Source organism: Anabrus simplex, chromosome 1 (assembly GCF_040414725.1).
Source record: "Anabrus simplex isolate iqAnaSimp1 chromosome 1, ASM4041472v1, whole genome shotgun sequence".
Classification (NCBI taxonomy): domain Eukaryota; kingdom Metazoa; phylum Arthropoda; class Insecta; order Orthoptera; family Tettigoniidae; genus Anabrus; species Anabrus simplex.
Window position 1 is genome coordinate 1,243,175,283 of NC_090265.1, and position 26,884 is coordinate 1,243,202,166.

Genomic DNA, 26,884 nt, shown 5'->3' on the forward strand with positions numbered 1-26,884 from the left:
GTTTCCCACACAGAAGTGAAAGAATCCATCTCTATAGAATTCTCCAGACGTGGGTAACTCCTTGACACAGGAACGAACACGTAGCTGGGTAACACTGAATGGCCTACATTCCAGGACTCTTTCCTCAAAATTCTGGACCGATAACACCATTCACACACTTTCAAGTTATTCCTTTGAAGTATGTGACATATCAATCATGAAAGCTGGTAGCTCATTTGTTAAATAATCACTGCATAACGAGTCAATTTTCAGTTATATCCTTGCTGTTGTCGATCTTTTTTTATTTTATTCGGGTCATCCTTTCACACAGCTATAGTATATGTATATAATTTCATAACCTGTGTTACTGTAGTGTTTCTAGTAGTGTGTATCAGGCTTAATAATAGGAGCCGATTAAGAAATGTAAGCGTAGGGCTTCTCTTGCATGGAGGCCCATTTCGATTAATTTTCCGCCTAACAGCTAGGATGGGTTCACTCAGATTCTAAATAATAAAAATTATTTTTATTTTTATTATTATTATTATTATTATTATTATTATTATTATTATTATTATTATTATTATTATTATTATTATTATTATTATTTTAATTGGGAGGTTGTGGGTTCGGATCCCACTGGTGTCCGGTTGGCCATTTTTGTTCTGTACCTAACATCTCTTCAACACGTACTGAGTGTACGAACACGACCTAATAGGTTGAAAGTCTGTTTCGATTACAATACGGTCGTGAAAGTTCAATATTCATTATTATTTTACGTCCCAAAAATGTTACTGTTTTTGGAGATGTCATGTCAAGGTGACGAAAAATTGTCCCACAGAAGTTCTTTTACATGCCAGTAAACTTACCGACACGAGGTTGTTGTATGTGAGAACTAAATGCCAGCTCTGACGGGCCTTGGCCTACAAAGTGACCGCTACTCGGCCCGAAGGTCTTCAGGCTACGCGGTGAGCTGTGATCTGCGCGATGAATCCCCTCGTCCGTTTTTCTGGGCTTTCTGACCCGAGACGGCAATCAGAGCGTGTAATACCTCACGTAGGCTGAGTAGACCACGAACCAGCCCTCAGAGCCAGGTAAAAATCACTCACCTGGTCGGGAATCAAACCTGGGGCCTCAGGGTAAGAGACAGCCACGTTACCCCTAGACCGCTGAGCCAACGACTGGCGAACTTGAGCATCTTCAAATACCATCGGACTGAGCCGGTATCGAACCTGACAACTTGGGCTCAGAAGGCTGTCGCTCTCCCACATGAGCTACTCAGCCTCGTGTGAAGACTGAGGTGTTGTTGATATGAGAAGTAGAAATCCGGTCATGAATGACAAATAAAACAATCAATCATTTCAGACCCTGCCCAGACCTATGTGTAGGTCAGGAACATGTTTCTGCCTGGCTTCGTATTTCCCGCTGGGCAACTCAAAACTATTGTACCGTAAGTCCCACGCGCTTGTGTAGGCATTGTTATCTCCGTTTGAATCGTTTCGCCAAGGAATTGCGTAATGTATATATATTTTATCTGTTCCCACATGCAAGCGGTTTCAGAAATGTTTATGAAATTAAGTATGCTGTACAGTATGTCACTTAAGGGTTTAAAACATGTATAATTAGAGTCTATTTGAATTCGTGAAAGAATGCAAACGTATTTAGAAAGCATCATGAAATGAATAAAGATTTGTATTTCTCATGAAAGTGGGGTATTCGAGGAATAAGTGTTATTTAACATACCTACATACATAGATATATACATACATATATACATGCCTCACATGAGCCCACCACCGAAGCCGATCTATGCCTGCAGCTTCATCCATCGAGTTCATTCCTAACTTAGCCTTTATCTCCTCAAGCAAGTTCCCTCCTGCTATTGTTCCCACCTGTTTGTACCAGCAATCATTCTCGCTACTTTTATGACTGTTACTTCTAACTTATGAATAAGACATCCTGAGTCCACCCAGCTTTCACCCAGCGTCAAGCAAAATTGATCTGAAAACAGACCGATGTAAAGAGAGTTTCGTCCGGGAGGTGACATCCATCTTACAGAATACTTTTGATCAAAACTATGAACTTAGTGCATTTAATTGTTAACATATATATATAATTACAATTAACCTGTTAAAAAGGCAAATAAATTGTAAAAATCTATTATGACCAAGATTATACACAAGTTTAGATCGTAAATTAGTGTCAAAGAATTGTGTTAATTCTTTGATATATTTTACACTGTTGTTTCATATAATTGGCCATTCCTTTCCAGCATGAGGAATACAGGTAGGTGTGTATGTGTGTGTGAGAGAGAGAGAGAGAAATATGTGCCCTCGAGAATGATGAAAGGGTTGCTGGACTTGCCAAGGTTAAGGTTATTTAATGGCTGCAAGTTATTAGGGACATGATAGGTATTCTGTGAACGTACTCTACTATAATCACATTTTCACATTTCACTGCAATGAGTATGTAGTAGGCGTGGTTGAAAGAAAGCCTTGTAACCGACGGGATGCGAATTTCAGACCTTGTAGGCACTCGGCTACGGACGTCAGTATGCGTACATCCTAAAGTAAATGAAACTTCTCAACATCCCACTTCTTGAGCTACCGAGCTCGATAGCTGCAGTCGCTTAAGTGCGGCCAGTATCCAGTAATCGGGAGATAGTGGGTTCGAGTCCCACTGTCGGCAGCCTTGAAGATGGTTTTCCGTGGTTTCCCATTTTCACTCCAGGTAAATGCTGGGGCTGTACCATAATTAAGGCCACGGCCGCTTCCTTCCAACTCCTAGGCCTTTCCTATCCCATCGTCCCCATAAGACCTATCTGTGTCAGTGCGACGTAAAGCAAATAGCAAAAAAAAAAAAAAAAATTCTTGAGCTGATCTATTCAAACACCCCAGATAAAAGATTTCTTCGTATCGACCTTAAACACAGGAGAAGGACTCTTTTATTGCGCCATGAAGGGCAGTGGCAATACAAGACCTCGGTGTTATATCATCAGACTGTCCCAGTTGCTTACAATAAAAGCCTCCAAGAAGGACAGGGTCAAGATGCTTGATCTTGCTCAGGGATAGCAGAAGGTTGATGGAAGAGGGCTCCAATAAACTTGTAACCGCCGAACAGGGCTGAGTTTTACTGATGAAGGATACTTGAAAGGCCAAGCGAGCTGGTCGTGCGGTTAGTGTCGCGCAACTATGAGCTTGCATTCGGGAGATAGTGGGTTCGAACAACATTGTCGGCAGCCCTCAAGATGGTTTTCCGTGGTTTCCCATTTTCACACCAGGCAAATGATGTCGCTGTACCTAAATTAAGGCCACGGAAGCTTCCTTCCCTCTCCTAGCCCTTTCCTATCCCATCGTCACCATAAGACCTATCTGTGTCTGAGCGACGTAAAACAAATCGAAAAAAAGAAAAAACTCCAAAGCCATCTTGTGGTATCTTCGCTAATCATGTGTACTTTATGTGATTAATAAAATAATGGCAGTTTAGTAGAAGCAGCAAAAATATGCTTGATATGGACATTTAGAAACGTAACTTGCTCTTGTGGAGAAGTTTTGGAGTTAACTTGGGCGCAATGGCATTGTGCCATATTGTTTACTCGAGATCAGCTTAACTGATAGTAGTTTGGAGCCAATTCTAGGAGAATGTTTAACATGGTAGTAGATTTTGCGTACACGCAGCTCGTTAGCTGAATGGTCAACGTCGAGATCTTCAGTTTAGAGGGTCCCGGGTTCGATTCCCGACCGGGTCGTAGATTTTAATACTGTATAATCAATTTCTCTGACTTGAGAACTGACTGTTTGGGTTTGTTTTCATATTCACTACCAAGCAACATACAAGCACGCAATAGTGAATACATCCCTCCACATAGGTTTGGTGTCAGAAAGGGCATCTGGCAGTAAAGCAGTGTCAAGTACATATGTGTGAGGCAGAGTGCACCCACGGTTCCACCAGGGTATGGTGAAAGTGGCAGGGTGGTGTTGTTTTAAGAGGAAGTACAACTGGGCAACCATCCTCTAGTAAGACTAATCAGAGGGAGGAAATGGAAGGATCCGACACTTCGAAAAATGAAGGCATCGGCTAAAGAAAGACTACGGCCACGAAGGGCGTGAAAATAAAAACTTCCTACTCGCAAACTTCATACCATCTGTTGGTATGAAGCACAAAACGATTCACCGCATTCTAGGATTCTAAAAGTCAGACTGGCTAAAGAATCCATCTCAACACAGAAATGAGAACGAAGACAACTAACAATTTTGGAAAGGATTATTAAAAGTTTTTTGAAAAGTCGTCGTCCTAGTTTGAAAATTACAAAAAAAAAGCACAAGTGAAAAAAATGTTATTTACGTTATACAGGATGATCCGAAACAAGATGAACCGGATATCTCTTCTAGTTCGTTCGTTCGTAATCTGTTTATCCTCCAGGATCGGTTTTTCCATCGGACTCAGCGAGGGATCCCACTTCTACCGCCTCAAGGGCAGTGTCCTGGAGTTTCAGACTCAAGGTCGGGGATACAACTGGGGAGGATGACCAGTACCTCGCCCAGGCGGCCTCACCTGCTGTGCTGAACAGGAGCCTTTGCGGGGGATGGGAAGATTGGAAGGGATAGACAAGGAAGAGGGAAGGAAGCGGTCGTGACCTTAAGTTAGGTACCATCCCGGCATTTGCCTGGAGGAGAAGTGGGAAACCAAGGAAAACCACTTCCAGGATGGCTGAGGTGGGAATCGAGCCCACCTCTACTCAGTTGACCTCCCGAGGCTGAGTGGACCCCGTTCCAGCCCTCGTACCAGTTTATAAATTTCGTGGCAGAGCCGGGAATCGAACCCGGGCCTCCGAGGGTGGCAGCTAATCACACTAACCACTACACCACAGAGGCGGACATCTCTTCTAGTACGAATTCAAATGGCTTTTGCGAGACGGTGGTGCGAAACCTGCATGTGGCTTAGGACCAGTTTGAGAGCCATGCCGAGCATCAAACACAAACACACCTTGGCTTTCAACCGCTGTCACCGTAGCGTATCCTATCAGCTCGGAGGTCCATGTTCAAATCCCTCCCTTGACGAAGTATTCTTACTTCAGTAGCTGATAAAATGATAGCGGCGCGAGATATTGTTTTTTTTCAAATTCTTTATCAGTATAAAGATCCCTCTAACGCTCAAACATCCGGTTCATCTTGTTTCGGACCATCCTGTACAACGTGAACAACATTTTTTCACTTGTGCTTTCCCTCTGTATGTAAACCAATTGATCACGTAAAAGAACTCCTGCGGGACAAAATTCCGGCACCTCGGCGTCTCCAAAAACCGTCAAGAGTAGTTAGTGGTACGTAAAAGCAATCATTATTAGTAAAAGAAATTTGCTCACTTCGAACATTGGTATAGGAACTAGAAATACATTTTTGAAGACTTTATTCTTGAGCGTGGTATTGTTTGGAAGTGAAACATGAATGATGACTAGCTCAGAAAGAAAGAGAATAGAATCTTTTGAAATGTGGTGTTACAGAAGAATGCTCAAGGTGAGATGGATAGATCGAATTACGAATGAAGAGGAACTGAACCGAATTGGTGAGAGGAAAACGATTTGGCAAAATTTGACCAGGAGAAGAGAGAGAATGATAGGACACATCTTAAGACACCCAGAGAAGTGTAGGCATTAAAAACGACAGGGGTGGACCAAGGTGAGAATATGAAAAACAGATTAGAGTAGATGTAGGATGTACAAGTTACGTAGAAATGAAAAGGTTAGTATAGGACAGGGTGGAATGGAGGGCTGCATCAAACCAGTCTATAGACTGATGTTCCAAATAACAACAACATTATTATTTTTATTATTATTATTATTATTATTATTATTATTATTATTATTATTATTATTATTATTATTATTGCCCGCTTTCAATGAACGCGCGCAGCGTTTTATTCTGAAGTACGGTGGTCGCATTTCAATGAAGACGATCGTCTATACGTACAGAGTGCATTATGCACACACTGTTAATTGTACTGGCTGTTTAAGAAATTAAGTATTTTTTTCTGCATTATTCAGATGATTTAGAAAATGTCGGTGCTTATCCACGTCCTAGCTCATAGTAGCACGATAGTTTAAGTTTTTTGAAAGATACACATGCCGCCTCTGTGGTGTAGTGGTTAGCGTGATTAGCTGCCACCCCCGGAGGCCCGGGTTCGATTCCCGGCTCTGCCACGAAATTTGAAAAGTGGTACGAGGGCTGGAACGGGGTCCACTCAGCCTCGGGAGGTCAACTGAGTAGAGGTGGGTTCGATTCCCATCTCAGCCATCCTGGAAATGGTTTTCCGTGGTTTCCCACTTCTCCTCCAGGCGAATGCCGGGATGGTTCCTAACTTAAGGCCACGGCCGCTTCCTTCCCTCTTCCTTGTCTATCCCTTCCAATCTTCCCATCCCTCCACAAGGCCCCTGTTCAGCCTGGGCGAGGTACTGGTCATACTCCCCAGTTGTATCCCCCGACCAAGAGTCTGAAGCTCCAGGACACTGGAGGGTAAACAGATGATGATGATGATGATGATGATGATGATGATGATGAAAGATACACTTTAGCTTTTTATACGTGTTATAGATGTTCACATGTGAGAGAAGAGGCAATTATATTTTTAATATGATAGGTAAAAATGCATGGAGAATAATTAAGATACTTGGAAATTCGTCATTGCCATATATACATTCTTCTTAATCTGTTTATTGTCCAGGGTTGGCTTTTCCCTCGGACTTAGCGAGGGATCCAACCTCTACCGCCTCAAGGGCAGTGTCCTGGAGCTTCAGACATCGGATCGGGGGATACAACTGGGGAGAATGATCAGTACCTCGCCCAGGCGGCCTCACCTGCTATACTGAACAGGGGCCTTGGTGGGGGATGGGAAGATTGGAAGGGATAGACAAGGAAGAGGGAAGGAAGCGGCCGTGGCCTTAAGTTAGGTACCATCCCGGCATTTGCCTGGAGGAGAAGTGGGAAACCACGGAAAACCACTTCCAGGATGGCTGAGGTGGGAATCGAACCCACCTCTACTCAGTTGACCTCCCGAGGCTGAGTGGACCCCGTTCCAGCCCTCGTACCACTTTTCAAATTTCGTCATTGCCATATATACATTACCAGATAATAATCTTGAGAGAAAGACGAAGAAGTAAGATAGATTTATAAATATGCTATATTCTTGAACAAAATGTATTTAAATCAGTAGTTTAGTCATGAAATGTCGTATGGCTTTTAGTGCCGGGAAATCCCAGGACGGGTTCGACTCGCCAGGTGTAGGTCTTTTGATTTGACTCCCGTGGGCAACCTGCGCGCCGTGTGTTGAGGATGAAATGATGATGAAGACAACACATACATCCAGCCCCTGTGCCAGAGAAATTAACCAATAATGGTTAAAATTCCCCACCCTGCCAGGAATCGAACCCGGGACCCCTGTGACCAAAGGCCAGCACGCTAACCATTTAGCCATGGAGCCGGACAGTTTAGTCATAACTGATTTTAAACACAATATCCCTTCACGAACGTGTGTAGACCTACTGTTGAGTCAGATGGGTATTCAGCAGCTAAGAAACTTGTTAACAACGAAAATATGATCTTGTTGTTCACCATTCACGAGATTTAAAACGTGTTCTCTGTCTGAAAACAGCTTTGTTTTCACTTTTGCACTTCCTCAGAGCGTAGAAATGTTAAGTGGTGTGACAGTGCGGTGACGTTCCTCACAAGCACGTGGCTACTGTTTCATTCTTCAGTAAAACTTCAAGTCTCAGATCAAGCTTGTAGTTTTGTGTGATCTGTAGCCAGGGGGCCTTCAGTTTTGCGTGTAATCTGAACCACAACGGAATATAGTATTTCCACGTCAAAAATCACGCCTCTTTCCAAGTATGTCGACCTTAGTAATCGGTTAATAGCTCTCCTCCTGTTTCTAAGATAGCGCGATCGATCCCAGCTGAGATCAGTGGTATTTATTTTACAGTATTCAAATGCGATAACTTCTGATCGTTGCTTTCCAGCACTTTAAAGGCCCATATCCATGTCTGAATAGTCGGCGTAGTGGCCTTCAGTTCAAACAGTCCTGTATTCGATTCCCGACCGGGCCAGGGATCTTAATCTTAAATCGTTAATTTCCTTGGTTCGGGGACTGGGTGCTTGTGTTGTTCCCAATATCCCTGCGCATCATTCACCACATACAACACCGCCACAATAACACGGCAGAGGCTACCCGCACTGACGGAGAGTCTGCCTTACAAGGGCTCCACGAGGCTAATAATAATAATTATGTTGGGTATTCAGCCCGAAGGCTGGTTTGATCCTCCACAGTTCCGCCAACAGCTGTCATAGATAGCCTAAGGATCACTGAAGAGGCATACTAGGGAAGTGAGGAGTGAGGTAGTTTCCCGTTGCTTTCCTCACCGAGCCAGAAGTTGCTATTACATCTCAGTCTGCCAAGCCCACTGAAATGCATGCACCAACCGACCCTATGAGCGATATTTTCACACTATTCATAACAGGGACTGGCTGCATAAGGAATGGTATTACTAGCATCGCTCATACCTCAGTCACTTTCATATTGTCAAAGCCAAGGATGAGACTGAGACAGGTCAATGAAAGTAACAAATTTGTTCTAGCCCATACCAGAAGACATAGTGCAGTGTAAACACTACATCTTGCCAGCAAAGGCATAATAATATTAATTTCGGGGATACCGTGGTGCACAGAGGTGAAAGAAGGTGCGGGCATGAATGAGTGGATATAAAAAAGTCGAAAGATTAATTTAAAACTTTCAAATTTGAGCTAGATTTCTTTTCCTTTTGTTTTTTTCGTTTCTTTTCAAACTTTACACTTTGCTGAGTAAATAATAACATACAGGTACAAGGTCTAGCTCCTGAGCTTGGGTAACAATATTAGAAAATTCAGAATAATCAACCAATTAACAACCTGAGCTTGAAGCTCCCTAATTACAAATTTCAACCAACAGCCAAGGAGACGGATCTCCCAATTTTTACATTCGTAGGAAGAGCGTCTTTGTCCTACAAATTTACACTTTAGGAGACAATTCTCTAACATTTTTACGTTCCAGGCCTATCAAAGGCACAACCTACATTTAACAAAAACAAACAGTATTCACTGTCTTATCGGGTCAACAATCTGATTTGCCTTAAAATGAAATTAATTAAGTTGACTCTAACAGGGGTAACAAGTACCCATTCTACGTGGCCTCTGGTAAAAACAAAGGTAAAAGTTACTGGCCAAAAATCAAAATATTAACAGGCGGACACTTGCACTCCTTGAAATTCATATGAAAATACTTACAGTAAAACCCTATGTGGGCTTATGGCCCGACGTTACAGAGGCTAGGCCTGTACTACGGAGGTGACTAGATGGAGAGAAAGTTTACAAAATTAAGAGATAGTTCTAAAGATTACAAAATCATAGTCACCTCAATATCAAGTTGAGAGGAAATACAAGAGGGTACCTCACTCTTTATTCCCTAAGTTCGGTTAAGTTCTTTAGACTTGTTTGAAATTTACATTTAAAGTTTGAAACTTATCTTGAGAAAAAAGTTACCTTACTAAACAGTTGAAACCTTCCCCTCGAGCTAGCTTTCTGAGACTATTACATGTTTGCAAACGTTCTGCCATTACCTTGAGTTGATGGGCCTTCTGGAGATGGACGAGGCAGCCCTCGCCTCCTCTATGAGCACACTCTGAACCTCTAGGCTGGAGCGATCACTAAGATAACATGGCCCGAAATGTCACAGCTTTTATAGCGGAGAGGAAGGTTCCAGATTTCTCTGGGTCGAAGATCTAACACACCCATAATTTCCATTGGACAATCAAATAAATATCAAAATTTTCTCATTGTTTAATTAAATAAATGTACAAAATTCCCTATTGGTTGAAATATACGGTTGGCGGGAAGAGATAGAAGTGTTGATAACTTTAGAACACCAAAAACAATTAACAAACGATTCCGTTTAGGAAACCTTGACACACAAAATTACATCAAAAATTAATTGTTCATTCTCGCACCAGAGAGCGCATCTAAGTTGATAGTAGATACATCTGTCGCAAAATGTTCGAACTTCTTCCACTAGCAGTTTCAAGGCTTACGTTACAGATGGCCTTCTACAAGGCGCTAGTTTTAAATGCACGGGGTGGGTGTACCTCCGGTACAACAACAACAACAACAACAACAATAATAATAATAATAATAATAATAATAAGTGGCTTTCGGTGGTTTCCCACTTCTCCTCCAGGTAAATGTTGGGATGGTACCTAAGTGGGAAACCACGGAAAACCACTTCTTAGATGGCTGAGGTGGGAATCGAACCCCCCTTATACCCAGTTGACCGTCCGAGACTGAGTGGACCCCGTTCCAGCATCGTACCAGTTTTCAAATTTCGTGGCAGCTGATCACACTAACCACTACACCACAGAGGCTGAGTTACAGAAAAACCCTCTAATAATTAAGGAAATTGTAGCCTAGGGTCATTGTCGTCACTGGCCTCACCAAGAGAGCCGCGGCTCGAATCCCGGCCAATGCACGTCGCATATTTGAAACTAAAAGACACGTCAATGCGATTTTAATTCCACGTAAATTTGAAGGTCCAGTGGCTACTGTGACGATACCAACAGTTATGCAAAACTACAAGCTACTTTGCTCTAAGATTGCAGAAGGTAACTCAGTCCAATTATTATGAATCCCCCGATCTACAAATACATATTTACCATAGATTGCTGTTTGCGCTCTTCCCGTTTCTTTACGGGAATGATAGGTCCTGCTAATGTTATAGGGATTTTTAAATCTCGTTCACCTCAAAGATTAAAACGACCAGTTGCACTTTTACCTTTCATCTTCTGACGAGTTATCACATCCGGCAACCGGAATACCTAGATCACATCTTCCCGCCGTAAAATTGCCGTTTCCTCCCTATACCCCCAAACCCCATGGGCCTTGGCCTACCAAGCGACCGCTGCTCAGCCCGAAGGCCTGCAGATTACGAGGTGTCGTGTGGTCAACACGACGAATCCTCTCGGCCATTATTCTTGGCTTTCTAGACCGGGGCCGCTATCTCACCGTCAGATAGCTCCTCAATTCTAATCACGCAGGCTGAGTGGACCTCGAACCAGCCCTCAGGTCCAGGTAAAATCCCTGACCTGGCCGGGAATCGAACCCGGGGCCTCCGGGTAAGAGGCAGGCACGCTACCCCTACACCACGGGGGCCGGCGTTTCCTCCCTATACACTTTTTAAATGTGTTATGTCTATTAATTGAATGGTGTGATGAGTACGGTATATAATATCTGATGTTGTAATATTATTAGTCGTAATCTCGACAAGTAAAATGGACGTTGCATCATTCCTTCTCTTGTCAAACATTTATATCCTACATGCACAGAACAGTTTCAGTAGAGATTCTTTTACTCTTGTTGTTTTTTACCATCGAATTGTGCTATCACCAGCAAACTATTAAAATGTACACATATATTTACTTACATATTTATTCACTTATGAAAATAATACTAATAATAATAATATAATAATAATAATAATAATAATAATAATAATAATAATAATAATAATAATAATAATAATAATAATAATGACTTGTGCAGGAGTCCTACGTGTCTTTGAGGATGACGTCCGACCTAGAATGAGTTATAATATTGAAGAGAGCACACATGCCCAGTCTCTGAGCAAGGAATTAGCCAAATCCATAATCCGGCCGGGAATCGAACCCAGCAGCCCTTGCATCAAAGACTAGCACACTAGCCATGGAGTCAGAATATGCATTCATACCTAACATATAATACATTCTTTTAGTAGTGTCAAGTGCATACGAAGATATAAGTTGCTTGTGAATTCATGCATACAGGCAAGACATGTTAATTATCATGTCTTGCAGTCTCGGCGTATCTATGTAGGTCCCTGAAACAAAACTGACTACTTGATGGACAGCAAGGTCAGAGATATGGTTAAAAATATACGTCATTTCAAGGCAATGGATAAATGTTGGTCCCACGGCATCTTGGTATCCTGTACGCGCATCTAGAAAGTTGTTCAAGCATGCAACACTTGCACCTTTACTTGAAGATGTAACGAAGCCTTCTAAATTCTCATGGGAACATGTAATTACGAGTACATATCTGGATATATAGGAATATTTCTTGCCAAGCAACTTAAACATTTTACCAATTCAGGTAGGTTATTTTGGCGATGATAGGATAAAAATGGTCTAGAACGATTGTGGCCTTAATTAAGGTTCAGCCTCAACATCTGCCTGGTGTGAAAATGGTGAACCACAGAAAAGTGCCATCAGGGTTGCCAATAGTGGGGTCTAACCTACCATCTCCGGAATGCGAGCCAACAGCTACATGCCCGAGCCGTGCAGTCAACTCCCTCATTAAGGGTAATAAATTAAGAGTCCCAGTATTGTGATGATGCATGTTGTTTAAAGGGGCCTAACATCTAGGCCATCGGCCCCAGTATTGTGGAACACGTCTAAATAGTACTGCCATGGTTCTTCTTCTTCTTCTTCTTCTTCTTCTTCTTCTTCTTCTTCTTCTTCTTCCGAATTTGGCCAACTGTGGACCGCAGAGAACTTAAGGTTTGTTGGCCTTTCTTCTCTTCTCTTCGCAGAACCTTTTCATTCTCTCTCTTCGTATTTTTCTCTCCTCCTCAGAGATTATCCGGTTGGGCTTCTTTTTAGGTGGTTTGTCCTCAAAAAATTTGATTTTGTTGATTAAGTTATGTTTCTAAACTCTTTCCTTTTATTGATCACCTCTAGTGTAATTCCAACTTCTTCTGCATCTATTTTGACTTCTTCTACCCACTTAGTGATGGCCTTCAATCCTACAATGTACTTAAAGATTTTTTTGGTCAGCCTGCTTTCATCCATTCTTACTAGATGTTCGTAGTTCAACCTTCGCTTCCTCATTGTGTCTGAGATCTTTTCCGTATGTTTATAAAGATCCTTGTTTTTCTTTTTTTTTCCAGGTTCCATCAGTAGTTTTCTGGGGTCCCAGAATCTTCCTTAGGATCTTCCTTTCTTTCTTTTCCAGTTCTTGTAGCTCCCCTTTTTTATTCAAAATAAGACACTCTGAGGCATGCAATCCTTCTGGTTTGATTACTGAATGATAGTGTCAGATTTTGGCCATGTAGGATATTGCCCGTTTGTTGTACATACTCTGGGTTAGTTTGTAGGCCAATTCTAATTTTCTGATTATTCCTTTTATAGCCTCTTTGTCTAGCCCATTGGGTTGGATCCATTCTCCCAGGTATCTGAACTTCTCTGCCCTTTTAATCTTCCCATACTTTATCTCCATGTACTTCTCATTTCGGTGCCTATACTCCATATACTCCGTCTTTCCGTAAGAAACTTTAAGACCTGCTTTTCTGGCGATTTCGTGCAGTTTCTCTATCATCTTTATAGCGTCTTCTCGATTTTTAGCTAAGACGGCGAGGTCATCAGCAAAAGCTAGACATTTAATTTCCAAGTTCTGGCCTTCTCTTCCAAGGTGTATTCCTCTTATCCCTTCCGATTTCAGAGCTTCTTCCCAAGTTTTCATTATTTTCTCCAAAACTAGGTTGAAGAGGATCGGGGACAGTCCGTCTCCTTGTTTGACCCCTGTCTTGATTTCGAAAGGGTCACATATATCTCCGAGGAACTTGACTTTCGAGATGGTATCCGTCAGGGTTTGTTTAATGAGTTCTCTAGTTTTCTTGTCAATTCCAAACTCCTCTAGGACTTAAAATAAGGTTTGTCTGTCTATTGAGTCATATGCTTTTGTGAAATCGATAAAGATGACTACGGTGTTCTGACTCCTTATTGCTCTTGTTCGCAGTATACTTTTGAGGTTGAAAATTTGTTCTGCGCACGACCTTCCTTATCGGAAACCTGCTTGGTATTCTCCTATGAGGTGGTCAGCCTGTTCCTGAACTCTGTTTAGTAGAACTTTAGAGAATATCTTATAAGCAATTGACAGTAAAGAGATCCCTCTGTAGTTGTTCGGGTCTGTTCGGTTACCTTTCTTGTGAAGCGGATGTATAAGCGCACATTTCCAGTCTGTAGGGATCTTCCCACTTTTCCATATATCTTCTATACAGCGATGAATTGCTTCCGCTGTGATTTCTCCTCCAATCTTCCACATTTCTGCAACTACGCCATCTTCACCTGGCGCTTTGTTATCCTTAAGCTCTTTGATTACCTGTTTGATTTCGTCTAGATTTGGAGGTTTAGAATCTGGGTTCTCATGGATTGGTTGCTGGGTCTCTAATCTGTCCAGAGGTTCTTCACAGTTTAGCAGCTCTTTGAAATAGTCTGCTAGGAGTTGGCAGTTTTCTTTGTTATTGGTAGCAATGCTGCCGTCTGTTCGCCGGAAGCAGAGACTTGCTGGTTGATAACCTTGTAGTTCCTCTTTGAATATTCTGTAAAAATTTCCGGTGTTGTTCTTTCTAAATTCTGCCTTTTCCACCCTATCTCTGTCATATTTTCTCTTTTCACCTTGAATGATTTTAGCTGATTCCTTTCTTTGATTCCTGAACTCTTCCCACTTTTCCTCTGTCTTGTTGGAATTCCACCTCTTCCAAGATTTTAATCTTTTTTCAAGTGCTTCATCACATTTTTCATGATTTCAGAGGTATATTAGTAAATAGTAACTTATTTACTTTCCATTTATATCTAAATAAAACCAAAACCAAACCAAATCCCACGGCGCAACAGCACTGAACAGCCATGGCCTACCAAGCGACCGCTGCTCAGCTCGAAGTCCTGCAGATTATGAGGTGTCGTATGGTCAGCACGACGAATCCTCTCGGCCGTTAATCTTGGCTTTCTAGACCGGGGCCGCCGTCTCACTGACATATAGTTTCTTAATATTGTAATCACGTAGGCTGAGTAGAATTGGAACCATCCCTCGGATCCAGGTAAAATTCCCTCACCTGGCCGGGAATAGAACCCTGGGCCTCCAGGTAAGAGGCAGGCAGCTGCCCCTACGCCGCGGGTCCGACACATCTAAATAAAAGGTTACACTTATTTTTATTTTTATTCAGCTACCGTTTCCAGTTCTCCCATACGTCGAGTTGTCAATCAAGGACCTCCATCGTTGACTGTCTCTCCACCAGTCTTTTTCCGCTTCAAATAGTTCTCCTTCCTCCCTCTACTCTATACTCTCCTCCACTGTATCCATCCTCCCCTTTCGAGGTCTTCCCAGTGGTCTCTTTCCTTTTCGTTTCTCTGTAAACAGTTCCTTTGGAACTCGGTCTTCTCGCATTTCTATCGTGGGTCCATACCATTTCAGTTTGCCTGTTTCTATCCTGTCCTGTTATTTTCAAACTCCAATCCTCTTTGTAATATCTTTATTCCTGAATGTATATATGTTCTCGCCTCAGCCACCTGTACTGTAATCTCATCACGGTTTGTTGCTGTCCCTGTACCTGCTGCATATTTCAGTATCGGTACGTAATAGGTCGAATACAAAATTTATTTTACATTTCCTTGGAACTTTTTGGTTCCACAGTATATCCCTCACAGTGTGGATAAAAATAATTTCCTTGTTGCATTCTCTTTCCACTCTCCTCAGTTATCTTCCCTTTTTCTGTCGTTACATAACCTATGTATTGGAAACTTTTCACAACTGCTATTGGTTTTACATTTACCTTTATCTATTCCTGCTTGCTTACTTGCTTGCGTGCTTGCTTGCTTGCTTGCTTGCTACCTCTTGTCATTACCACTGTCTTACTCTTCTCTGCAGTTATTCTCAATCCCAATTCTTCTGTCACCTGATTCCATGATAATGAAATACGAATAACGTATTACTGTAATGAGTGTATTTATTGTTATCAAATTTCTGTCCCAGGAAAACAGTACATAGGCCCTACATAAAATATATAAGTAAAGAATCACTGGTTTAAAATTATCAGCAAACAGCCATTATTTTATATATAATAGAAAATGTCAATTTCCAGCAACATTCCAGAATTATTGAAGTACTTTTTACACATATTTCCGCACTATAGCAGGTAATTAAATAGCTGATGATGGACAAGTGCAAGATAAGAGGGGGCGTCGAATTTGTTTATAAAGGGATTCAAACTGGGCAAGTTTGCCGTGCGGTTAGGGGCACGCAGCTGTGAGCTTGCATACGGGAGATAGTGGGTTCGAACCCCACTATCGGCAGCCCTGAAGATGGTTTTCCGTGGTTTCCCATTTTCACATCAGGCAAATACTGGAGCTGTTCCTTAATTAAAGCCACGGCCGCTTCCTTCCCATTCCTAGGCCTTTCCTATCGCATCGTCGCCGTAAGACCTGTCTGTGTCAGTGCGACGTAAAGCAAATAGCAAAAAAAAATGGGATTCAATTGTTCTATTTTTTTCATAGAGCTTTTAAGTTCGTAAAAGGACACAAAAATCAATTTACGTAAATTAATATTATTAATTTAATTACACACTTCCTAATACAAAAAGTGTGCCCGATGTATATGCAAAAGCGAAGGGAAGAAGAGTTCCAAGAGCCTGCTAATATTGTATGTGAGGAAACGTACAAATTATTGCATAAAATAATATTTGACACATTTAAAAACATCAGCGAAAATATATATTTTTTATGTTTTACTCATATTTCATCGCTCCTACCGGTAATTACATTATATACTAGTATGATAGACACGCGCAAGATAAGATCAAAGCTTTAAACACTGGTTATTAATTTACGAAGCGTACATCTTCCAAAACAAATGAAGAAGTATTAGTTCCGTCTCTCGTTTTCACGAGCAGTTGTCGTTCAACAGACCACACCCGAACAATACAGTAATTGTGCTGACTTCCTCACTACGTAATGTAATACAGTGAGTTCTTACGAACGTTGGAGGATTACGAGGAATTGTAGCTCAGATGAAGTTTCCCGACATGAATCAAAGAGTGGAAGCAAGGCCGTCTCTGAGTCAGAGCACGTTCTGCCACCTACCTGATAATTGGTACCGGTTGAGTCACCAAAATAGTCCACACAATGTTTATGTAACAGCCCGGCCTTCAGCAAGCAGAATTTTATTCAATTCAGCTTCTCAATGGGGTACGCAGCAATAACGCAACCCGACACACTCAAACTCGGAATTACCGGGCGAGTTGGCCGTGCGCGTAGAGGCGCGTGGCTGTGAGCTTGCATCCGGGAGATAGTAGGTTCGAATCCCACTATCGGCAGCCCTGAAAATGGTTTTCCGTGGTTTCCCAATTTCACACCAGGCAAATGCTGGGGCTGTACCTTAATTAAGGCCACGGCCGCTTCCTTCCAACTCCTAGGCCTTTCCTATCCCATCGTCGCCATAAGACCTATCTGTGTCGGTGCGACGTAAAGCCCCTAGCAAAAAAAAACTCGGAATTTGAGAATGCACGGTATGACTTCAAGAGATCAACTATATTTCTGGATCGAAAACTGTGGAATTACTCCTGGAAGATGACAGCAATCAATTTCATTTTAAATGGTACCACGCAGTATTATTATTATTATTATTATTATTATTATTATTATTATTATTATTATTATTATTATTATTATTATTATTATTATTAATTTAAGACCATTACAGCCCATGTTAAATAACTATTACATATTTTTTGGAAACTTTAGTTGCAGTCCAGAATCGTTCTATTCTCTAGTGACCTGTTTTTTCTCACTAGATCCGCTATTCTATTTTTGTTTTGCTTTTGTGTTTTTGTTTCGCTGTTCTTCAGGAAGACCTTGAAGACGTTAAAATGTAATCTTTACTTTGTTCAGTTTTAAATATTCTCCCGTATTAAACCCTTCGTCCGCCTCTGTGGTGTAGTGGTTAGCGTGATTAGCTGCCACCCCCGGAGGCCCGGGTTCGATTCCCGGCTCTGCCACGAAATTTGAAAAGTGGTACGAGGGCTGGAACGGGGTCCACTCAGCCTCGGGAGGTCAACTGAGTAGAGGTGGGTTCGATTCCCACCTCAGCCATCCTGGAAGTGGTTTTTCGTGGTTTCCCACTTCTCCTCCAGGCGAATGCCGGGATGGTACCTAACTTAAGGCCACGGCCGCTTCCTTCCCTCTTCCTTGTTTATCCCTCCCAATCTTCCCATCCCTCCACAAGGCCCCTGTTCAGCATAGCAGGTGAGGCTGCCTGGGCGAGGTACTGGTCATTCTCCCCAGTTGTATCCCCGACCCAAAGTCTGAAACTCCAGGACACTGCCCTTGAGGCGGTAGAGGTGGGATCCCTCGCCGAGTCCGAGGGAAAAGCCAACCCTGGAGAGTAAACAGATTAAGATAGATTAAACCCTTCCTCTCGAGGTCTTTTATGACCTCTTTGAACCACGCATCTAAAAGTTTAGGTTCCATGTCTATTTTTTTTAAATGTTTTGTTAACCAATTTCTATCCATTTTGATCAGCTTTCCATATAATTTGAGTGTTAATTCCCTTATCTGGTCCACTGGTCGTGCGTTTTCCCGATAAAGTTCTTCTTTTCCTTATAGCTTATACTGTCCTTCTAAAGTCTTCAGGCCTATTATTTTATTAAGGGCTTTGCTCTCACATTTTTCTGTTTCACTTAGTTCACCCCGTCCAATAATTCGATAGAATTCACTTGCATAGGCCTATAGACACACGAGTGTACTCACAATAGTGTGGTGTATTATTATTTTATCATCATCATCATCATCATCATCATCATCATCATCATCATCATCATCATCTAAAACTTGTTCTTTAAGAATCGAATCTTTTAATTCAGTTTATTTAATATGCCATTATTATTTGAGGATTCAGCTGATTCACATGAGGAATGTTAGAAGTAAGCAATGTGATAAATTCATTATGCAAGTTCGTAATCAAATTTCTCAGAAGTTGAGGCTTAAGATTACTGGCTTTACTTCTACCCATCTTGAGAAACACCTATCAGCAAAGAATAATGATAAAAGTACCTCGAGTACCGTTTGTTCATATAGTATTCAATTGATTTTCAAGTAAACTGCCTCGGTCATGATTTTCGAGCATATACCCTTATCGCACAAGCAAACATTTAAAAGTGGTTACATTAACACTTCTTTAAATTCTCTTTGTTACTTGGAAGAAGGAAAACGTAGGTTACTGTTAGTTTGTAATGGTACACTCTCACGTGTGGAGATGAGGAGACTCTGAATGATCGCCACTGGCTAAGAATCAGCGCCAAGTAGGTTAGCTGTGACGTCATTTTTCTTGTGTTACGAGGGCATGTTCAGCGTTACTGCGTCACTGACCATAGGTTACTCCCCTGCAGATGTTGGTGTATATGAAACCTGATCAACATGAGCCCAACTATTTTTCCACTTCTGAATCAAGAATCCCCCAGACCAACCTTAGCCGAACAGAAACCTGGAGAGCTCGACGAGTGATAGAAACAGTAGCCTCTCACAAATGATCTGGTAGGCACACAGGTGTATCTTTCTTCCTGAATAGCAATATTATTTTATATTTTGCTGCAGAAATGCTGCTGTTTATGTTAGAGTCACGGTCTTTTCATGAGAATACCTTTGCTCGCGTATTTCAATAAAATTATGTATTTTTTTTTTACAATCTGCTTTACATAGCACCGACATATATAGATCGTATGGCGACGATGGGATATGAAAGGGCTAGGAGTGGGAAGGAAACGACCGTGGCCTTAATTAAGGTACAGTCAGGTGTGAAAATAGGAAAGCACGGCAAAGCATTTTCAAGGCTGCCGACAGCCGGGTTCGTACTAGAGAAGTTTCTCGATATGATTTAGGCAGAAGTGATTACAATAATCCTGTCTACAATCACCAACAAATGTGACTCTCATAAATATATATGGGAAATATATCGAACGTTGATGTAGTTAATATCTGCAAGATGTTTTCGATTAATATTTTAAGATTTGATATCTTATGTCCTTAATTATTGGAATTCCTTCGTAAATGAACAAGGTCCCTTACTTTTTCACACTATTTAAACAAACAGCGCTTTATCACGGACTTCGTGGAAAGAAACATATCAAACAATTGCAAATCTGTTAAAGAAAGGATGGAAAGAAGCTTACTGTGTGTATTTCCTCACACAGTAAGGCATACGCCTTGGCCCAAGAAACGAATCTTGGAAGGGCATATAGCAAGATCTAATCTTCAGAAATGGACAGAGTGGTATCCAAGAGACAGATAATGGACAAGAGTATGCCCATTATCTAGATGGTTAGATATCCAGTGGCAGGCTAGGGGTCATTCTGTAGGAGAACAACACAAGACAGATAAATGAGGAAAGTGAAGAGGCATTTGATCGAAAAGAGGCTCTGATGATGATGATGATGATGATGATGATGATGATGAATAAAAATAAGAATAGGAAGAAGATAGTTATCGTTCAGAGAGTTGCTTTCTCTTCGAGATATCTTTCTTAATCAAGTTCCCTAGCAAAATTCAACAAAAGTGCCTGGTTTTTCCTAGGCAAAGAAGAGGAATTAGATGTTTTTATTTGTCATTTTGCTGATGTTTTTGTTGTTGCATTTTAAGGAATTTAGATATCGTGGTAAAAGACCCATGTGCTTACTCTAGGTGAAAAGTGTATGAGAGCATGCCCATGTATAAATTCAGATGTACGTGCATTTAATTTCCTGTATCTAAGAATGGGAAAGAAGTAGCTGCAGTGTTTTGCAGCGTTCCATACCAGGATTCTCTGAGAGTTTAAGTTGGCAGGTCACGGAAACCCATTTCGAGAATAGTGAGATTAGAGCCCATATATTTGCCAAATATCTGAAGGTACTGAGTTAACGTGATCTGTAAGTAAATACTTCTGTTTATGTTTTGCGCCCGCGAGCTTCAAGGTCATTCATGAGAGAAGTGTGTTCAATGTATCATAGACATTGGACTCTGACCTTTCTAAACAGGTACGCTTCGAGCAGTTGCAGTTTCCTCTTGTAAGGACACACGACGGTAGTAAATCCCCACTGGGGGGGTTGTTGGCCTAAAATGGAATCTGGAACTCGACCTCCCAAATCTTCAGATCCACTTTCGTACGTGTATGCTTAATCTGCAGCACATGTCTAACAGCTATTGACTCAAGGTTAACTTTTAACCTATTTAACGCAACATGTTTACCACAGTTAATCTCCTAATATTACATAATTTTTAATACTGACACTCAGTTTGACTACAGAAACACGCTGGTCGGTAGTGTGGTGTGTTGTCTGAATATGAAGAGAGGGGTGTTCGGAAAACACAAACAACCAGTCCCCGAGCCAGAAGAATTCATCACACGCGATTAAAATCTCCAACCCGGCCGAGAATTTAACTCGGGACTCTCTGAACCGAAAGACTTAACGCTCACTATTCAGCCAAGGAATCGGGCGATGTAACATCTATGAAGTGAAAATATAAAGTTCCGAATAATCAATCTGTTTTTAACATTTTCAATTCATCCTTGCTTTAAAACGACCAACTTACAAGAATCTATGCTCTAAAACTTTCTAACATTCGCATTTAGTATAGCCTACTGCTATTACTATTAACGTGTGTACTATAAGCCGAAATGTATCTCAGTGAAATATAGTGTTCCGACGTGGGCTGCAAGAAGTTTGTTACTTCCATTGGCCTGTCTCAGTCTCATCTTTAGCTTTGATAGCAAGAATGCAACCGAGGTATGAGCTACGGTAGTAACACTGGTCCTTACACCAGTCCCTATGGTAAATAATGTGACGAAGTCTCGTACAGAGTTGGTTGGTGCATACATTTCAATGGACTTGACAAAGTGATATGTAATAGTATCTTCTAGGTCAGTAAATGAAGAAACGGTAAATTACCTTACTCCTCATTTCCCCAGCATGCCTCTTCGGTGTCGTCTGAGCTTTTTATGACACCTGAGGGTAGAACGGGTGGTATTTAACCAACCTTTGGGATGATCAATCAATCAATCAATCAATCAATCAATCAATCAATCAATCAATCAATATATCAATCAACGAACATACATACATACATACATACATACATACATACATACATACATACATACATACATACATACATACATACATACATACATACATACATACATACATACATACATACATACATACATACATACATACATACATCTTCATTGTAGACTGTTGTACCTTTCAGTGTTCTGTCTCCAAGCCTTAACATCTCCAAAATCCTATATTTGTAACTAGCCCTGTCACCTCGTTTAGTTCCAAAACTCGTATCTTTAAATCATTAGAAACTGAGTCTAACCATCCTCGCCTCGGTCTCCTTCAAGTTCTCTTATTATCCATGACCGAGTCAATTGTTCTGCTAGGTAACCTTTCTCAATTTGCCTCACATGATCCCACTATCGAAGTCTGTTTATGCGTACACCCTCATCAGTCGAGTTCATTTATACCTTAGCCTTTCTCTTCTCATGCTACGTGCCCCCCTATGATTGTTTCAACCTGTGTGTACCAGCGAACATTCCCACTACTTCATGCCTGTTACTTCTAACTTATGAATAATATATCCTGATTCCACCCAGCTTTCGCTTCCATAGAGCAAAGTAAGTCTGAAAACAGATCGGTGTAAAGATAGTTCCGTCCAGGAGCTGAGTTCTTCCTTACAGAATACGTTGACCGCAAGTGCGAGTTTTTTATACATTTTTCAATTTCACTTACTACACAGTGCCACCATTCTGGGAGAATACACGTCTTAAATACTTGAAATGATGTACCTGTCCCAGTTTTGTATTCCCGACCTGACATTCAGTCCTCTTATGTTTATTCCCTATTCACATCACTTTAGTCTTGGAAATGCTAATTTGACGTATCACTGGACAGCAATAAAATCGATAATCCAACAGGTTAAATCTAGGTTGACTTACATTACTACAGAAAATTTTAAATAATATTTCATATAAACTTCATCATCATCATCATCATCATCTGTTTACCCTCCAGGTTCGGTTTTTCCCTCGGACTTAGCGAGGGATCCCACCTCTACCGCCTCAAGGGCAGTGTCCTGGAGCTTCAGACTCTTGGTCGGGGGATACAACTGGGGAGTATGACCAGTACCTCGCCCAGGCGGCCTCACCTGCTATGCTGAACAGGGGCCTTGTGGAGGGATGGGAAGATTGGAAGGGATAGACAAGGAAGAGGGAAGGAAGCGGCCGTGGCCTTAAGTTAGGTACCATCCCGGCATTCGCCTGGAGGAGAAGTGGGAAACCACGGAAAACCACTTCCAGGATGGCTGAGGTGGGAATCGAACCCACCTCTACTCAGTTGACCTCCCGAGGCTGAGTGGACCCCGTTCCAGCCCTCGTACCACTTTTCAAATTTCGTGGCAGAGCCGGGAATCGAACCCGGGCCTCCGGGGGTGGCAGCTAATCACGCTAACCACTACACCACAGAGGCGGGCCTATAAACTTCAACTACTATTATTTATTCAGGAAATAAAAACGTTTATAAAAGAAATTTAGATTGTGAAATTAAATTCAGAAGTTAATTAATTAATGTTTGATCTGCTGATTTAAAATAATCGTCAATGAACATTATTATCTGCGTCGATCATTTTAACATCACAATTGAAATTAGCTATTATCTAACTTTCATACAATATTGCCAACGGCCGTAGCCGTGTTGAAACACCGGATCCCGTGAGATCTCCGAAGTTAAGCAACATTGGGCGTGGTCAGGATTTCGATGGATTGCCACGCGCTGTTGGTGGGGGTAAGGGAATGGAGGAGCGGAAAGGAACTGGCCACCCTACCGCACGTAAACTCCGGCTCAGGAACACCTCTGTGGAGGTTCGGGCCTGCCTTCGGGCAGAATAACCCTTACCTTACCTCATATAATATTCAGAAAGAAAAGTGGCAAAATGCATATTTTCATGAGAAATTATTGGTTACGTTAATATTATACAATTTATTCTTGATACGCATCAGTTTTTATCAGTCTCACTTAGAACAAGCTCTATTCATCTTGCTTTGTAGTATTTCAAGGTAAGCTTCCGGAAAATGATCAGTTTCTTATTTGACAGCATAAATCTGCTTCTAGTCCGATTGAAGTTACTGTATTAACTGGCACAATATCTTATATTAATTCACTTTTCAACGTAAATCAATCATTGAACATAACAAGGTAATCAGATTCTCAAGTATGCCTAAATATATCAATATGTGACCTCGTGCGAATTATTTTAATATATAGGGAATATCATTCTCGAAAACATTATGTGATATATATTCAATTAAGTTTATTATACAGTGTGGTAGTTATCACCCATGTTAACCTACGTATGCCATTATTATTTTACGAAAATATAATTTTAAAGTAGAAGTACCAAGTTAAAAATATCCAAGTAAACAAATAAACAATCTTATATGGATTATTTTTTATGATCTTACTATGCCATAATATTTTATAAATGTGAAACCACGTCATCATTATCACAGGATATGGATTCTCGAACAAATAAAATGTCATTTTAACATGGACATATACTATCCTAATTTGCATCAATAATCTTTCCTTTCTCTTCAAATATTCTATTTTCATCTCATATGACATCGTAGTAATCTATATTCCTTCAATTCAGTCCTCATTTTTTCCCCATTACTCATTTCATATCTCTTCCTGTTCTTCCAAATGTTTCGCGTATATAACTCATTTGACGCACAAATAACCTTATTCTAGAATATTCATATAATCGAATCAATATCTTCTTAAATAACACTAACATGACTTCTGTATGCCGTCACATTCATATCTAACATTATCCTAATTCATTATGATAACGCATAACCTTTCTATTAACATATCACTTGGCATATTATCGAAGATCCTAAAACTATTCTACTCATAAACACTTCATACATGATATGGCATAACATGTTGGAATGCATTGCTTTGATTGAAATATCATTATCACATTACTACATTGCATTCTCTACCTGGGGTTAGTCTTATTTCTTAAGAAGACTACCTATTCCCTTATATCAACATGATAAATAATCACTCGCGAGAATCTAACACAATTTAGGTCATTCTGAACACAATAACGATATAACTTCTAGGATTTAACTACAAATGGGTTACCTTTGTTACTATCTACCAATATATATATTTCATTTAAGAAACTTATCTTTTTCCTTCGCTTCCGTAATGATATCATTATTCATTCATCCATCCATCCTCCGCGGCTCTGGGTGCTGGTCAGCCTACTTGACTGGTCATCGTAATATCATCGGGAACCAAGGTTCCTCTCTGCCGTGTCGGTCCAGCTCGAGATCATCCAGATAGTCTACCTCAAGTCTTCTTAGAGAGCCATGGTGTTCGAATTGCTCAATTGAAAAGATAAAAAACACATTGATGAAATCAGCTGCAACATATTGACGTTTTCAAAGCCTTCTAACATAACTTAGTTATTATATGCCGCTTAATATTGATTTGTGTAATTGCTATTAGATCTCCAATATGTCTGCAATTATTTCACTTTTATCTCGTACATAATAGCTTTATAAAATATTAAAGGTTGATGCTGCGTTATATTGAATATCTCCTTCTTTAGTCAAGGCTTTGTCCTTGCAGTTTTTTTTTTTTTTTTTTTTTTGCTATTTGCTATTTGCTTTACGTCGCACTGACACAGATAGGTCTTCTGGCGACGATGGGACAGGAAAGGCCTAGGAGTGGGAAGGAAGCGGCCGTGGTCTTAATTAAGGTACAGCCCCAGCATTTGCCTGGTGTGGAAATGGGAAACCACGGAAAACCATCTTCAGGGCTGCCGACAGTGGAGTTCGAACCCACTATCTCCCAGATGCAAGCTCACAGCTGCGCTACCCTAACCGTATGACCAACTCGCCCAGTCCTTGCAGTTTTTCACTGCCATCGCTAATCAGTTTTCCAGTCGTGTATTTTAATATATATCACGTATTTAATTAATCTTTTTACTATGTATATATTCTTGCTTTATATTGTTATTTAAACGTTGTAAATAACCTTTCTTTCTTAAATTATCATCTTTTTCAATAGTTTTATGCGTCTTAATCAGCTCCTAGATCGCAATACGACCATTCCCTTGGATTGCTTTTTCATTTGTCTTTTTACAGTGTTGATCTTAACAATTCGAATTCTCATTTTGTCTTTACCACTGCCATTATTATCTTATACATTTCTACTTCGCGTTATTCTGAACTTCCTTGACATTTTATATAATTTATTCATTATGTTTTACTTCGTTGTCAATAATCGCGTTCATCCCGACTCGATTGAGTTTTATTTCTGGAATAGTGGAATGGTACAATACATACATACATACACATTCTGAATAAACTCTCCTATTTTCCCATAGCTGGAAGTTGCCTGGATTGAAAAAACCTACAAAAAGCTTAAGATATGAACTTATATTTGACAACGAACACAGTAAAATTAGAAATTACACTAAGAAAAGGAGACTTGAAAGTGTATGAATAAAGGTTAACCTTAAAGTGAATATTTCAATGCAGAAACTATATTTCAGTCCTGTCCTCAGCAAAAGCCGTTTATCTAAAGAGAGAAAAAACAATCTGGGCAAATAACATCTTTTATATCAAAATTTATGTTCTCAGTAGGGAACTGGCATTTAATGTCACCGATTGAGAATATCAAATCAACAAAATCTGAAATTATTCAGATCTTTTCAATCGCAAACTTTTTTGTTTGGTTCAATAGAATTGGATTCATAAGTCATAAGTACATACGTTTGAGGCCTTATGACTGAAATGTAACCCATAATTGATACCACAATACTCCATCTACAAATTTTCCAATTCCGATCACCTGTTTGGTGAACGTATAAGTATTAAAAATAGAGAGTCGTGAACACTGAAGCAGGGAAATCCACACTTTCAGAAACGAAATAAGTGTGTTCATTAACTTGGTAGAAGTATGTTTTTATTATTGTGAACAC